Here is a 15,027-nt window from a genome sequence, read left to right on the forward strand (position 1 = left end):
GTGAAAATTTGTTTTCCTAACATTGTGAAATATTTTTTAATACAAACTTTTATTACAAACTTTTATTTCCCACAGATGAAAAAAATTACATAATCTACATCCCAAACACACACAATCTTTTAAACTTGATAATGAAAACGAAAGCTTGAAACTGAATTCAAACATTCACCCATAAGTCCAGATTTGAAAGCCCTGAATGATGCTTATTTGTTGATTTTAACATTATATATTGGTTTATATTTAGGTTTTTCACCGTAATAAAATTCATAAAAAGGAAAAAAAACAAAAAATTGGTTAAAAAGAGTCATTTTCATTAAACACAACAGTTTATAAGGCTTTTCTAAACAAAATTGCTGTCGAAAAACAGATACAAATATTGAGGTATTGCAGGCAATAAATATACAACACCTAAAACAATACATAAATTTAGTAACGCGTCCATAAACTGAATTACACATGTACCTTTGAGCAGCCGGGAAACAGGTCTGTGTGACACGTTTTGTAAATATACAAAGATGTTATAACTTCCAGATGTATTTCATTTGAAGCTGGGGTTCCAAACACCTGAGGCTGCCGTCGTTTGGAGGCGGGACTTCTGCAGGAGGCGGAGCGACAGCAGGAAGAAGCCTGCGCTGACCCCGCCCAGGATGACCACGCCTGAGATCAGAGCACTGGTCACCGGGTTCATCGGCTGGGGGCGGCTGCCCAACGCTGGTGGAGGGAGAGGGGAACAAAAACAGAAACTTAAAACAGACTCATTCTGTGACGTGGGTTTAACAAGACCTGGGTTCATGTCTTTTTCTCGCAGAGTGAAGTGGGACCTTTTTGTCATCCTCCATGAGTATCTGCTGTCTCTGCACTCTTTCCAGGACCGAGCCACAGGTGATATTTTAAACCTTTTTATGTTTCGTAACAATGGCCCTTACCAAGTTGGGAGTTGTTGACAGGAGTTTCATCTGACAAAAAAAAAAGAAGAGTATTCAGTAGAATCATTTTCATTGAGACTGATGTTCATTCAATTTAGCATTAAATTAACAGGTTGCAATTTTGGTTACATACACTTTTTCTTTTTCCTTTTACCTATTATACAACAAGTAGTTCTGACCCAGAGATCTGATTGGTCAACTGAACATTTGGAACGTGCTCAAGTCATCATGACATCACACCCTGCTCATTACTAGAAATATAACTCTGCTTCCTCAATGGGAATATAGAATAAGAATAGAATTTCATATAATATGTAATATAATGTGGTTTTTACTTGTTGTATTAAATGTGACCCATTTGGTGAAATCGGGTCTCTTTTGGTCCTTTTTGGTCGCTCCGAGCACCCGTACCGTAACACCACGGATAGTCACGCACTTACAATCCTAGCGGCAGCTTGCTGGACCGGTTTGGTTTTAACGCGACACGGTGCTAAAATCTGAAAAACACATGAGTCCATGGATATCTTTGTTCATCAGATTTCTTTGTTCATCAGAAATCTTAGTTCTAACCAGACTGAGCTCACTGAGCAGTTTAGTGTTTCTGTATTTATTCAGTTTGAGAAACCATCTCCAGAAAACACTAAAACAGACTTGTTTTTGTGCAGATTTAACAAATGAGATGTAACATGTCAGTGTGTAATAAGATTTCTTTCAGCCTTTGGACCATGCTGGTCAGCTGGCTGTTATCAATCTTCTCTTCTGTCTAACAGCAAGAAAGCAAATCAGCACATATTCAAAGTATCAAACTGTCCCTGCAGGAGTCCGTTTGTGGTTCATACCGCTCCTCGTGATGATTGGACCAGCGGTGATGATGGCGTTCCCGGACTCTGCTGGTGAGGAATTGATACTCCCCTCTCCATCCCACCCGCCGGCGCCCACAAATCTGCCGATCACATCATCAGATGTCAGCCCTCGAGGTAGGGAGAAACACGTTGAGTCACACACACTGAGATGTTCACTCTCACCGGCATGAGCATGATGCAGTCGTCCGCCCGGCACAGCTTGGTGACACAGTGCAGAAAAACGGTCGACATCTTCTGGTGTTTGTGTTTAACAAAACGGAAAACCTCAAAAGAAAAACGTCCTATCTGACTCTTCCCGTTCTCGAACACCGTCGTCTGCGGGTCTTTGTAGCAGCTGTGAAGCGGCACAGACACGCACAGACACTGTTCATGTGTGCACACTGAAAATGACAGATTTGATGTCTAGATTTATGTTTTAAGAGCTCAATGGGAAGAAATGTGGAGAGCATGAAAAGGTAATAACTCCCTTTTGTGCTTTATCAAGTCATGATCTTGAAGGGACCCCCCAAGATTACCCAAAGAAAAGGTCATAGCGGAGTTCGTCATTAGGATTCCCTGAGGGGGTTGTGTAACAGTAGTCCATCAAGATGTTCCACCTGCAGAGGGACAAAACTGTGAGATGGGATGGACGATAGAAGTCTAACTGCACATGGGAAAGCTCCTGTCGGGCTTTCTGTGCTGCCAACTGGCGCCTTCACTTACAATGATAACATAATGGCTTAATGAATACAGAAGAAAGGACTACATCTGTGAAAATGAGATGAGAAAGATGCTGAAATCCAAAATAACATCTCTACTTTAGTGATGTGGGTATTGTGATGCTAGAATATCTGCAACAGGAGCAACATTTTCAGAGATTTATCATATCTGAACGTTAGGAGAAGAAAATCTATCTTCAGCCGTGAATAATCGGATGTTATCTGGTACCTTTTGTCCAAGTTTGTGGTTTTGACGGCAGCAAACACTCTGGTTTTCAGAGACAGTCCAGCCATGGGGATGGACAGAGGTTGATTGTACGTCGAGTCCTGCAGGAAAAAGTCCAAATGGAAACAAAAATGTTTCTCTCAAAACATTAAAATACAAACTTAAAATTAATTCAGTATTGCAGTCCTGAAATAATGAGCATTTAAATGATGAGGCTGGTGACATTCTGTATAATGTCATCAATGCATTAGTCCTCTTCACAAACTACATCTGTTCATACAGGAGCCATATATTATTTGATAACAATACACATATTTATTCTCAGTTCTTAAAAAGGTTAAAGAATATTGTAATTTAGCTGGGAATTGTAGTTTTAAGCCAACGTAACTCAAGCAGGAGTAAATAGTGAATTGGATGTTGTTTGTCCATTCGCTCAAAACAAAACAAAGTTCTTCTGAAAAATGTTAAGTTGACTTCATCGCTGGTTGGTTCTGTCCTTTTCATGGGATTCATTTAAAGTAGGATAATATGAAATATCAAGAAGTAAAAGAGTTATTTAAAAGGCATTAAAAATATGTATTGAATGGAAAGCTTATATGATTCAAATATCGTGAAATCACTTTTGATTTAGTAAGAATACTTCCTCATGAGTTGAAATGGAAATTCTGATATGTAATAGATTGAACTCGGCTCTGTACTCACGTTATAAAGGATCATACTGAGCGTGCTCACAAACGTGCCGTTGCTGTCCTTGACAGACACGGCAGCAGAGGAGCTGTGAAAAGACACAGCGTGTTTGTTCCCAATCATCTTCTCAGGGTGTTTACTTATTCAGCAACATGTTGGAAGCAGCGCTTTTGATTTCACACAACGATAAAACAACTGTATTTCTAATTATTTACTGACTGGAAGACAAAAAAGGTTTGGAGAACTTTATGCGTCTTAATTAGCATGTGACTCATTAGAAAAACATGCAAATAAGTGGTTCAGTGAACACCACGCGATACAAACCCAGTGAGTCAGGCGATGGACTGTCACCGCAGTTTTGAAAAACAAAAAATAAAGCTGGTAATGAAATGAATAAAGCTTCATATCAAATCTAGAGTAACTCCTGAAAGGCGGAGCTCTGTTTTGTGGTTTTCTTGGCAGCAACTTACGATGCCAGCTGTGAGTTATTGACCAGGTACTCCAGCGGGTAGCTGCAGCTGAATTTATACAACAAACCGGGAAGGTAGCTGATGATAGTCGGCGGGTCAGGGGTGTCGATGTAACCCGAGATGTTCCCAATTTGCACCACAGACATGTTCCCGTAGGTGTTGGCCCCATAGGCAGTGCTGACCTGCAGAGACAGAAACACGTCAGCCAGTCGCTTTCTCTTGACAACCTGAAAAAAGTGCTTATTGATCTTATATGACACCGTGCTGCCATGTCTGAGCTCTCTTTACCACCAGCCTGTTGCCACAGGCCTCCAGGGTGCTGAGGCTGATGCTGAACAGCAGCGCCGTTGGGAAGGTGTTGTTGTTGACGAAGCCGCGACACTGGGCATCGCTATGACGACCGTTGAGGGCAAGATCTCTGCCGGTGTAGCCGGAGAAGAGCACCGGGCAGAAGTTGACCTTCAGGGTGACGGTTTGAACCCCGCAGTAGACGCTGACGTCCCTCTCACCTCAAAGAGCGGAGAGGAAGGTTAACAAAGGATTTCTCACTCTAGAAAGTTGCGCTGTCTCAGTCCTAAACAGCTACTGCCTCGAATTTGGTTTTATTAGTGAAATATATCAAAATTAACGTGAAAAGATGCATGAAAAAAACGGCTTTGTCCCTGAAGCACGGCTGCTATCCCCTCCCACCGGCATCCAGCAGACATGACATGTAGAAAATAGTCCTTTAAGACTGAAATTCATTCGGACTGTTGCTCTGAGGAAAAAAACAGGGAGCTCGATCCCAAACATGGCGGCGAAGGTGATTCACAAAAGCGATCATATTCGTCAGCTGTAAGTGAAGCAACCAGCACTTTTAAAAGGCCTACAGCACTTTTCAGATCAATATGATGAGCACTTGCAGAGCTACACGGAGGCAAAATCAGCCGAGCATCAGGAGAAATTTCCCCCACAGTAAATCATTTTTTGTCTTCTTATATACGTTTATAAGATTTTAGATACCAAGAAGAAAGTTTCTGAAATGTTTAAATTATTTAAAGTTTTACATTTGATCTTTTTTTGTTTTTTACAGCAACAGCCCGAAGAAGGTACAAGGAATGTGTTAGAAAATGTTTTCTGGAATAATATTCTGGTGGAAACATGCCGATTGTGATCATTCCTTAATTTGATCTTTTACATATTTGTCAGCCAAGAAGTGATAAAAAAAAAAAAGTAAATAAAGTCCAAAAGGTTTTTTTTTAAATTATTTTTAAGTAAAGTTAGCATTTTTTCTGCATCCTCAGTGGTACCTAAATCTGTTCTATGCAGATAGACAGTTAAAATCAATATTTGTATATTATTTAAAAGCATAATCAGAAAAATACATAATTTTAAGTAAAAATCCCAATACCCTCAGTGATAATATTTAAAAGCTGCCCATGTGGAGCTGATTTGGTGGTTTGTTGTAATGTGTGTTCACGTGTTTCCTGTGTTCCTCACATGCAGGCAGAAGAGTGCGACGAGGAAACGCTCTCACCAGGAAACCTGCTGTGGTGGTTGGCGTCGCAGTTGTATCCGTTGAACTGCGCGAAGACCGAGGCGGCGTCGCTCATCAGCAGGAGAACGAAGCACGCTCGTGTCATCTCGGCACCTGATGGAGGTTTGCCCGCTGTCATCTTCACAAGGTCAACAGCTGCACTTCACATTCCTCAGGTTTCTAGAAACGGTCTCAGAGTTAGACGTTGGAAAGGCAACGCTGCCGTTTCCTGGACCGCTGTGCGTTCCGACCGAGACCGAGACAAGTTCAGCCTTCTTCCCCCACGTCCCCGAATCCTTCTTATTCTGCTTTTACCTCAGCCACTCATGTTGGCCCAATACCTCCATTACCCAGCCCCCCCCTCCTTTAAAAAAAAAAAAAAAAAAAACTGAGCTCGCCCGGCTTTCCAGCTCATTTCATCCCCCTCTCACCTGTTCACCCGTCTCCTGCCTTTCCAAAGCAATTGTCTGGAACCCCTCGTCGCCCCGCTTTGTGACGAGAGGAAAGTTCAACACCGAGGTGTGCAGCTCCGGTGGCACCGGGGATCTAAACTCAACACATCCTCGGCCTTGCGTGTATCTCTTGTGTGCGCACAGATGAGAGAGATATTTCAACACCCCCCGCCCCCTTGGCCCCCCGTCGCAGCGCAGAACATGGGAAACTCCGACAGGCCTGAATGGACTCGACAAATCTTTTCACGGGGTCGGGAAATCTGAGCGTACTCGGAGGGTTCCCACTCATCTTCTCCTCAGTCTGATCTCTGTCTGTCAGATTACACAAGCAGCGGGCCTCGGGGTGGGGTGTGGGGGGGCGGGGGCCGGGGAATTAGGCTGTCATCGGCTGCTGCTGCAGCTCACATTCAAATGAATATATAAAAGTGTGCTCACAGTCTGACGCAGGGCTGTGTGTGTGAGTAATTGCGATGCACAAGGCATCACTTGGAGTAATGGAAGCTTCAGCTCCAGCACAGCGTTCAGTACTTCAGTATGTTTTACACTTTGATACACTGCCTCCAGATTACCGACTCAGCTTTTGTCGCACACCATCTCAAACAAGAAGTTACATTATTATGTTGAACTTGTAGCAGAACAAAGAAGTTCTTCCTCCTCGGCAGATTGTGAGTTCTCGACCTTTAAACCGATCTCTACAAAGTGAAGGAGGTGCAAAGAGCGGCGTTGGAGTCCGGCGGCTCAAATTTCTCACTGCCAGTGATTTCCATAAAAACATTTTTTTTTTTTTTAAATCTGTTTCCCTGTTCGTCTGACTTCACCACGCACATTTGAACCACGTAAATGAGAGCAGGTGTGACCCATATTTATAGTCAGCCATGTCCCATTAATATCAATCAGAAAATAAATACGCTGTGATCAATTAACATCAGTCTCACTATAAGTGAATAACAGGGTCAATAAGAGAGGGCGACTTATACATTTTGAAAAATATTAATAAGTTTAAAGTAATTCATGCTCAAGCCTTCAATAATGCCATAAATCCAAGTATACTGGATCATCAAAAGATCTGTAAAATATGAGATAAAAAAAATAAAAAATGTATTCCCTATCTTTGTACAATAGCTTCTATGACAACCACAGCCTATCACCGTGGTAACAACATCCCAGAAAACATAAATCCTTTATTTTATTAGGGCCTGAGCACCGATGGTGCGAAAGTCCTACGGTTATTCAAGGAATTATTTTTCTCGGTCCTTATTCTTACAAATGAATTGCCTTTTTGGAGGCTTTATCATGTTCAAAAACTCATGGAAATTGGTAAACACGTCTCTCCCGGCGAAAAATGTCGTATTCTATTGGAGTCGCGACAGGGCGTGGCCAAATGGCTCGCTATCGCCCCCTAAAGAGATGCCCCGGCAGCTACATTTACCTACATGCACGAAATTCATAGGACATGTGTATCACTACCTCAACTAAACAAGAAGTCCGCCATTTAGAATTTTGTTGCCATTTTTGGATCCCCGACGTGCAGCGTGCGAGGGCCCGCATATCATTGTTTGCAGTATTAATTGTAAATATAATTTTACCATTTCTACTATCTTTACTTTATTGTAAGTAATCTATCTTATCGAATGCTGCTTACTTGTACAGGTAGTGTGTGTCTCATTTTGCATTTGATGGCAGCAACATGTCTCAAAAAGGTTGGGACAGGGACATGTCCCTGTTTTTCATCACATCTTCATTTTAAAACACTGGAAACGTTTGGGAACTGTGGAGACCAGTTTCTGGAGTTTTGGAAGTGAAATGTTGTCCCATTCTTGCCTGATATAGGATTTTAGCTGCTCGACAGTTCGGGATCTTCTTTGTTGTATTTTTAATTTCATGATGCACAACATTTTTTAAAGAGGAGACAGGTCTGGACTGCAGGAGGCCAGTTTTCACCCGGACTATTCTACTACGGAGCCATGCTGTTGGAATACGTACAGAATGTGGTTTGAAATAGTTTTTCCTGAAAGAGACGCTGTCTTGATGGCAGCATATTTTGATCTAAAACATGTATATATAATTCAGCATTAATGGCTCCTCCTTTAATTAATGGCTAAATTTTTTTCATTAAGTTTTGTTTCAACCTTTGATACGTTGTCTTTGGTGTACTTTCAGTTAATTATGGGTGTACAGGATTTGCATGTCATTGCATTTTGTTTTTATTTACATTTTAACAGAGCATTCCAACTTTTTTGGGGAAACGGGATTGTAAACAAACAACACACCATGTGGAGAAGCGCTCAGCCACCGTTGCGTCAGGTGACTGCGGTCGTCTGGCGTCTCAGTCCTGCTGGTTTTAGTTCTCTTTTCCAGTTCCAAAGAAGGCCTCTTGCACACCTTTGTCTAAGTGAAGAGTAAAACTTTGAAGTAATTAAGTAATCATGCACGCGTGTTGCTGTTTTCAACAGCACCCAACGCAAACTGCGAGAGAAGAGAACAAGGGTTTGTTCTGGTGCAGCATCTGGAGCACCCAATGGTGACCAGGACAGCTGAATTTAGGAGCTGGTAATTGCTTCAAATAAATGCATTTACCCTCTCAACACTGACTGGACATCGAGTAAAAAGTCACCATTTATTGGTGCGTGGGGTAAAATTATGGTGATTTCATCGCTGGCCTACTGATTACCTGCATTATCCTGCATGTACAACAATCATTGAGGGGAGTCTGTGGCCACATAACAAGAAATCCATTAAATAAGAAAAAATGGTGTATTTGGAACTACACATGTTCACTGTGTAAAAGAGCAATGGGTTTTTAACAAGCCGTAACCAACAGTGACGTCACCCATTGGTTTGTGTATTGCGGTTCTGAAGTTGGCATTTCAGCCGTGGCCATCTTGTTAGTTTGGAGACAGGAGTGACCATATTTGGAGGAGCTGCGGGAGGAGCAATCGGTGGATCTGACACGACCTGACTGGGAAACCGAGGATGCTATGCCCCGTCCACCTACAGCTGAAACACGGCCGGCCTGTCCGCCCAAGAGACACGCCACCAAACATACCGCTTTCAGATAGACCACCAGAAAACTAATAAGAAGGAGCGACTTTCGTGAATAACACTGAAATGACTTGTGGAAAAAAATGTGTTGACTTTGACTTTCATGAGTCAAGTTGAATGGGAGTTTATGGAGCGGGAGGATTTTTGAAGCCAACCCCTATCGGCCCTCAGTGGTATTACAGTTTAAGGCACGTCCACTTTTAAATACAGTCTGTGGTTTTTACACATTTTTGACAAAAGGTGAGCTTTTTACGATAAAAGCAATCAGGTTTGAAGTGAACTATTTAGCCGGCTCAGGAGTCTCAACCAATATGGAGTGTCGGGTCAGAACCCGGACACCAGAATTTCTTCAACAGAACTTTACTGAAGTTGGAGGCAGCAGGTACACACGCACAAACTTTAAGTCATCTACGCACACAAACATGGACAGTTTACTCGGTGTTTAGTCAAACTGGCTTGCCTGGGCATGCGTTGCCATGGTAACTGATTCGCTATTGAAGGTGCCCTGCAGAGATATTCTTACAAGGTTATATTTTTCATCAGGCTAGTGCTTGATTGGATATTTTGGATCCACATCATTGTGGTCTTTAAGAAGAACAATTATCAGTAATACTTTGTACACTCAGTGTGTTTCTGTGAGAGCACACTGAGAACTTTAAATGCTCCGACTGAAGTTTTCCATCCCGCTCCAATCTAAAAAAAAGCCAGTGCCCGCTGAGCTCTGAGAAACTGTGCGCAGGGGTTTGTATTCACCGCAGCTCACCTGCCGCACTAATGAGGTAGGGCTGAAATAAAATATGAAATGCTCATAAACAGACTAAGTGCCACTCAGAGTAAATGGGATCAGGTGCCCCCCCCCCCCCCCCCCACACACACACACAACACACACACAAAATGAATACAGATTGTGAACCCATTATCATCCTGCATACTTTACAAATCCCACCCAACAGGTGACCCATTTAGCCCAAGAATACCATGTTTCAGTCACAAGATTTTCACAAGGTAGAAATTACACGAGTCTGTGAAAAACATGTAGCCACACACACACACAACAGTCTCGTCGCGTCTCTTCCCACATATTGTGTTACTTTTACATTAAAATAATAAAAATAATCATCCGCAGCAACATTATTTCAACTTCTGCTCAACCACATCCACTTTTTATTTGCAGAAAAACTGTCTTTATCCTCCGCCTCAGAGTTATCTCCAACCCTCCGGAACTTTGCGGGTGTTTTCTGCAGGTCGTTGTGCTCGGAGACTTTTTAATGGCTCAGGACCAACCGCCGAACTCAGATGTGCCTAATAGAGCCGTCTCTATCTGATCAACCAGAAACATCCAGACTCAACAAACAGACATCCTAATCACACAATCTGGGCTGCAGTACAAAACCCGTGAGAGTGCGGCTGTAATCTGACGCTCCAGTTTTAACACAGGCAGGAAAGTGAAGCCTCCATCAAAGGCCCTGCTGTGATTAGATCCTCTGAGTAACTTCTGCAAAAGCCAGAAACCTTCTGTTTTGCTGGGGTTTTTTTCTACCACAGCAGAAAGACAAATTTATAATGTATCTGGGTAAAAAGATTGTTTGTTTTGTTGCCACGGATGACTTGTAGAACAGACAACAAAGGGGAAGATAGCAAGAATAATAACTTTATTTGGAACGCTCTGCTAACGCAGATGATTAAAAGAAGAAGAGTTTTGGTTTCTCGGGGGGGATTTCCTGTGAAAATGAAAATAAATGAACTTGCGTGTGGTTTTTGTGCGCATGTCTGTTTGCAGCAGGCCTCAGTCTATTCCCTTTGTTGTGCTGAAAATGTGAAAACTTCCCAGGTGAGGAGGGAAAAAAACAACAACAGGATGACTTATTGTTTATGTATGAAACCCAACCCTACACTTAGAGAGCGACATGTGAGCAAGGAGCAGCGCACACTTCAATACCGTGACCTTGTCAAAAATGTCACTCGGAGGAAACTGAGATTATTTGTCTCTTTTATTCATGTATCATCAGAATTAGATGCAGAAGAAGGCTGTTTCCTATATGTCAATAAATAAAAGTTGAAATGATCCATTTATAAGACTGAAGAATTGGGTCACTATCTGATGTGCTCCTGCCTGAAAATAATTGATTAGCAAATAAAACCTGTGATTTACATCGTGGTGAAATTGACACCGAGAAATACATTATTTTACATCTCAGATTTATGGAGTACAGTCAGATTAGTAAGTCAAAAAAGTCCGCTTCATTGAAACAATTTATGACTGATACCAAACCCAGGAGGGTGCAGCATGACGGACTTTATGTTTGGAGATAATCGTTGAACTGTGTCGCCCCCCTGTGGTCTCTGTGTCACACTGCAAACAGCTGCAGACTCTTTGACTTTTTCGGGGTCCAAGCACCAACGGCGGCTAAATGGATGAGACTCCTGGTGGAGTTTTAAAAATGCAGTGAGTCTCTGAGTCCCCATCAGGCCGGACCCTGCAGACAGCGTACGCTTCGACACTGAACTTAAACATTTCTGCATTTCTGTAATGTCTCTGCCTGGGTGAGGCTGAGTGGAAACAGAAATATGAGGACAGTCAAAGCAGAGCTGAAGTCGGCTCTAAAAGAGGTGCGATCTTTGCGAACGGAGAACTTCAACATGAAGGATGCATGGAACAACTGGAGACCCTCAAACAGGAAAACTAAAATCTGCAACGTGTGTCAAGGCCTTTAAAAAAACAAAAACAAACAACAAAAAAATTGATTACAATGCTGTAGCCAGTCAGAACAGATTATCATATTTTATTTTCTCCAAAGGGGAAATAATGTATCTCAGAGCAGCTGGGCGAGATGGAAAAAAACCATTCACAAGCTTGAAAAGTCAAAGAAACAGGCTGAGCAGGAGAAGTTGGAGACCCAGACGGCGCTGGAGGAGGCAGAGGTGACCAGAAGAAAAATATCAAAATCATAAATGTAAACACTCTCTCATACCACTGGTCATTATGGCTGCATGTGCTCAGGCCTCCCTGGAGCACGAAGAACCCAAGATCCTGCGAGTCCAGCTGGAGCTGAACCAGGTGGAGTCCGAGATGGATGAGAAGATAGCGGAGAAAGACGAAGAAATCGAACCGCTAAAGAGAAAAAGCCAAAAGAGTCGTCGACACGATGCAAAGTAATTTGGACGCCGAGGTCCGAAGCAGGAAACGACGCCCTGAGAGTGAAGCAGAAGAAAACGGAGGGAGACCTCAATGAGATGGAGATCCAGCTGAGGAACATACAAGTTCTGCTCAAGGTCGGCCACGTGTACAAGTACATGTACGGAGTGAGCAGCGTTCACTTTATTAAATCAAATCCAAACATGCTTCCTTAAATGTTTAGGAGGTTCAGCTTCACCTCGACGAAACCCTGAGAAACACGACGACACAAAAAAGCAAGTCGCCATGCCTGAGCTGGATGACAGCGTCCAGGAGTGCTGAAGAGAAAGCCAAGAAGGCCATCCCTGATGTCAGTGGATTTTTTTTTTTTTTTTGGGTCGACCAAACACCTTTCATTTTACAGAATTTTTCCGGCTGCCATGATGGCTGAGGAGTTGAAGAAAGAGCAAGACACCAGCGCTCAGCTGGAGAGGATGAAGAAGAACCTTGAAGTGACGGTGAAAGACCTTCAGCAGAGGCTTGATGAGGCAGAGGACCTGACCATGAAAGGCAGGAAGCAGCAACTCCAAAAACTGACCGCCAGGGTAATATGTCAAACATAAATCACCAGGACAATTGCTGAATTTTTTTAGGGTTCTGTAATCATAAAATTCCAACAGTGCACAAAAAAATAAAACAAAATTTAAACAAAACCAAAAAAAAGGTAATTGTGACCCACTGACTTCCTTTATAGAATCAAACAAATTGTCTTGTAAAAGTGAGAGAACTTGAGAACGAGCTGGAAGCGGAACAAAGACGCTTCAGTCTGTGAAAACTGCGCGCAAACTGGAGGAAGATTAAAGAGCTCAGCTATCAGTTAAATCCATCGAAGAACCTTTTTTTTTTTTTACAAATGTAAAAGATTCAAAGATGCTTGTTTTTGTCTTGTTACCAAAACCCAGTCGGATGAGGACAAAAAAAAAAAAAACGTGCTTCAAGAGCTGGTGGACAAACTCAAACTGAAAGTCAAAGTGTGCAAGAAGACCATATCGATTGCGGTCTTTGAAAATGAGCTAGTTTGCGACATACTCTTAACCAAATATGCCCCCCCTTTCCCCCATTTTTTTGGTGACAATTTAAAAAAATAAATTGGTTTCATCATTCCTCTCAGTAGCAGCAAGTTATTTACATTTATCTTCCAGTGCAAGTTTCGACCACTACAGGGCACCAGAGCGTGACCTTCTCACTGCACAAAGCAATAAAATCTCAAATCTTCTTTGTGGCCATTTGTTTTACTTTAGACTGGTATTTTACCTTCCTATTATTTCTTAATATGGAATGAAGGCACAGAGCCTTACCAGTTTATCCATTAAAATGCGATTGAACAAACTCTCTAAAGCTTGGTTCTAAAAACAACTTAAAACTAACAGGCAGGAAGAGATGAACTCGTCTTTGGAATGTGAAATCTAAAATTAATCCAAGAAACTATTAAAAACAAAACAATTCAACTCAAGAAGAATATACACTTAGCAATAGAGATATTTAACATCTGGATTAACCTGCTTTGGTCCCAGAGCAAAAATGAAGCTGTTGGACCCCAATTAAAATCCCCCACTCCAGCCACTCTCTGCAGTTTAGACCGTATTACTGATTGAATACCACCTTTTAATCACAAAGCGTCATTTAATCAAGTTAATTCAAATGTAGCTTTTGTGGCCATCTAGTCAATATCAAGGACCCCTTCAAGGTGTTCAGAGTATCAGTAACAGCAGACATTAAAAAAAATTCTAATAGCATTTTAAAACCAAATAAATGGAGACTAAAGTGTGTATTAATTCCATTATATGAATTCTGTTTATATAGCCCTTAATCAAAAGAAGTCATGTCAGGGCAGTTTAGTGTACAGTCCTTTACTACATTAAAGACAAACCCAACAATTTAAGTCCCACAAGCAACAGCGGGAAGGAAAAAAACAACAACTCAGTTTTAACAGGAAGAATCCGGCTCAGAGGTGGGCGGCCATTTGCCTCGACCGTTTGGAGAGAACAGCGTACAATAAAAACAAAAAGGTGGGTCAAAGTGCTTTACAGAGCCATAGAAACAAAAAAATAACATATTAAACAGATGGGACAGAATCTTAAATATTGTGATAAACTCTTGGTCATACTGGCCAGCATAAATGATTACAACTATTAGGTTTTGATGAAATACAACAACATGGTCATCTTTAAGCCAGTGTTCAAGTCTGTGCTATAAATGGTGTATATGTGCACATGAATATGTCGTTTGGTTGGTGTTGTTCCCAGAACACAGTTCTGTTCAGTCTTTAGCTGCAAGCTGCTGATGAGGACTTCATGATGAAATGAGGCAGATCAACCTCTTCAGAGTTGATTCTTGGCAGGTTCTTCAGCGGCTTGCCGGGGTGGACGGGTGGCAGCGGGCCAAGTCTTCAGGGGTCGTCTGAGAAGTGGGTCCTCATGCTGGGTCAAAAGAAAACATGCTGGTCAAGCTCTGTATTCGGCCTACAAAGGCTTACACAACCAAACCAATATCTGCTACGCCTCACCAACACTCTGGACAAATTAGGGAAAAAAGAAAAACACACAGCCCTTGTTGTCAGCTCTCAGTACCATTTCTAATTCCTCTGTGTAATACTTGTCACTAATGTTAGCCATGCTTAGCTACTGTTTTGACAACGACTATTTAGCTGTACTGTATTGAAAGCATTTACAATTACTGCCCTGTTTTTACAATATAGTTTAGCGTTAGTAATTTGTCATTTGAATATAATAAACAGCCGACAGTCGTTGGTAGTGAACTCCAAGCTATTTTGCCCAATTGAATCGCTACCTACCCAAAATGCAATGTTGTGTTGCAAGACATAGAAAAGTGTGTTTGTTGAAGAATACAGTTAAAACAGGAATGTGATGAGGCTTGTTCATTTACAACCAGTCTTTAAACACGAGTCAACAGTAAAAAAAACAACAACACTACAACCACAACTATCAACTAATGCTAGCATTGCTGTGATG

The 15,027-nt window shown here is 41.9% G+C and overlaps 2 pseudogenes; one reads left to right on the top strand and one right to left on the bottom strand.

Moving 5' to 3' along the window:
- Positions 1-252: 252 nt before the first annotated feature.
- On the bottom strand, positions 253-6,017 carry LOC138629311 (zona pellucida-like domain-containing protein 1; annotated as a pseudogene).
- A 3,174-nt stretch (positions 6,018-9,191) lies between these two features.
- Positions 9,192-14,459, top strand: LOC138629345 (myosin heavy chain, skeletal muscle-like; annotated as a pseudogene).
- The last annotated feature ends 568 nt before the right edge of the window (positions 14,460-15,027 follow it).

Source organism: Brachyistius frenatus, unplaced genomic scaffold (assembly GCF_029030835.1).
Source record: "Brachyistius frenatus isolate BFR_SWC_R1_liver_20210118 unplaced genomic scaffold, ASM2903083v1 Contig_114, whole genome shotgun sequence".
Classification (NCBI taxonomy): Eukaryota; Metazoa; Chordata; class Actinopteri; family Embiotocidae; genus Brachyistius; species Brachyistius frenatus.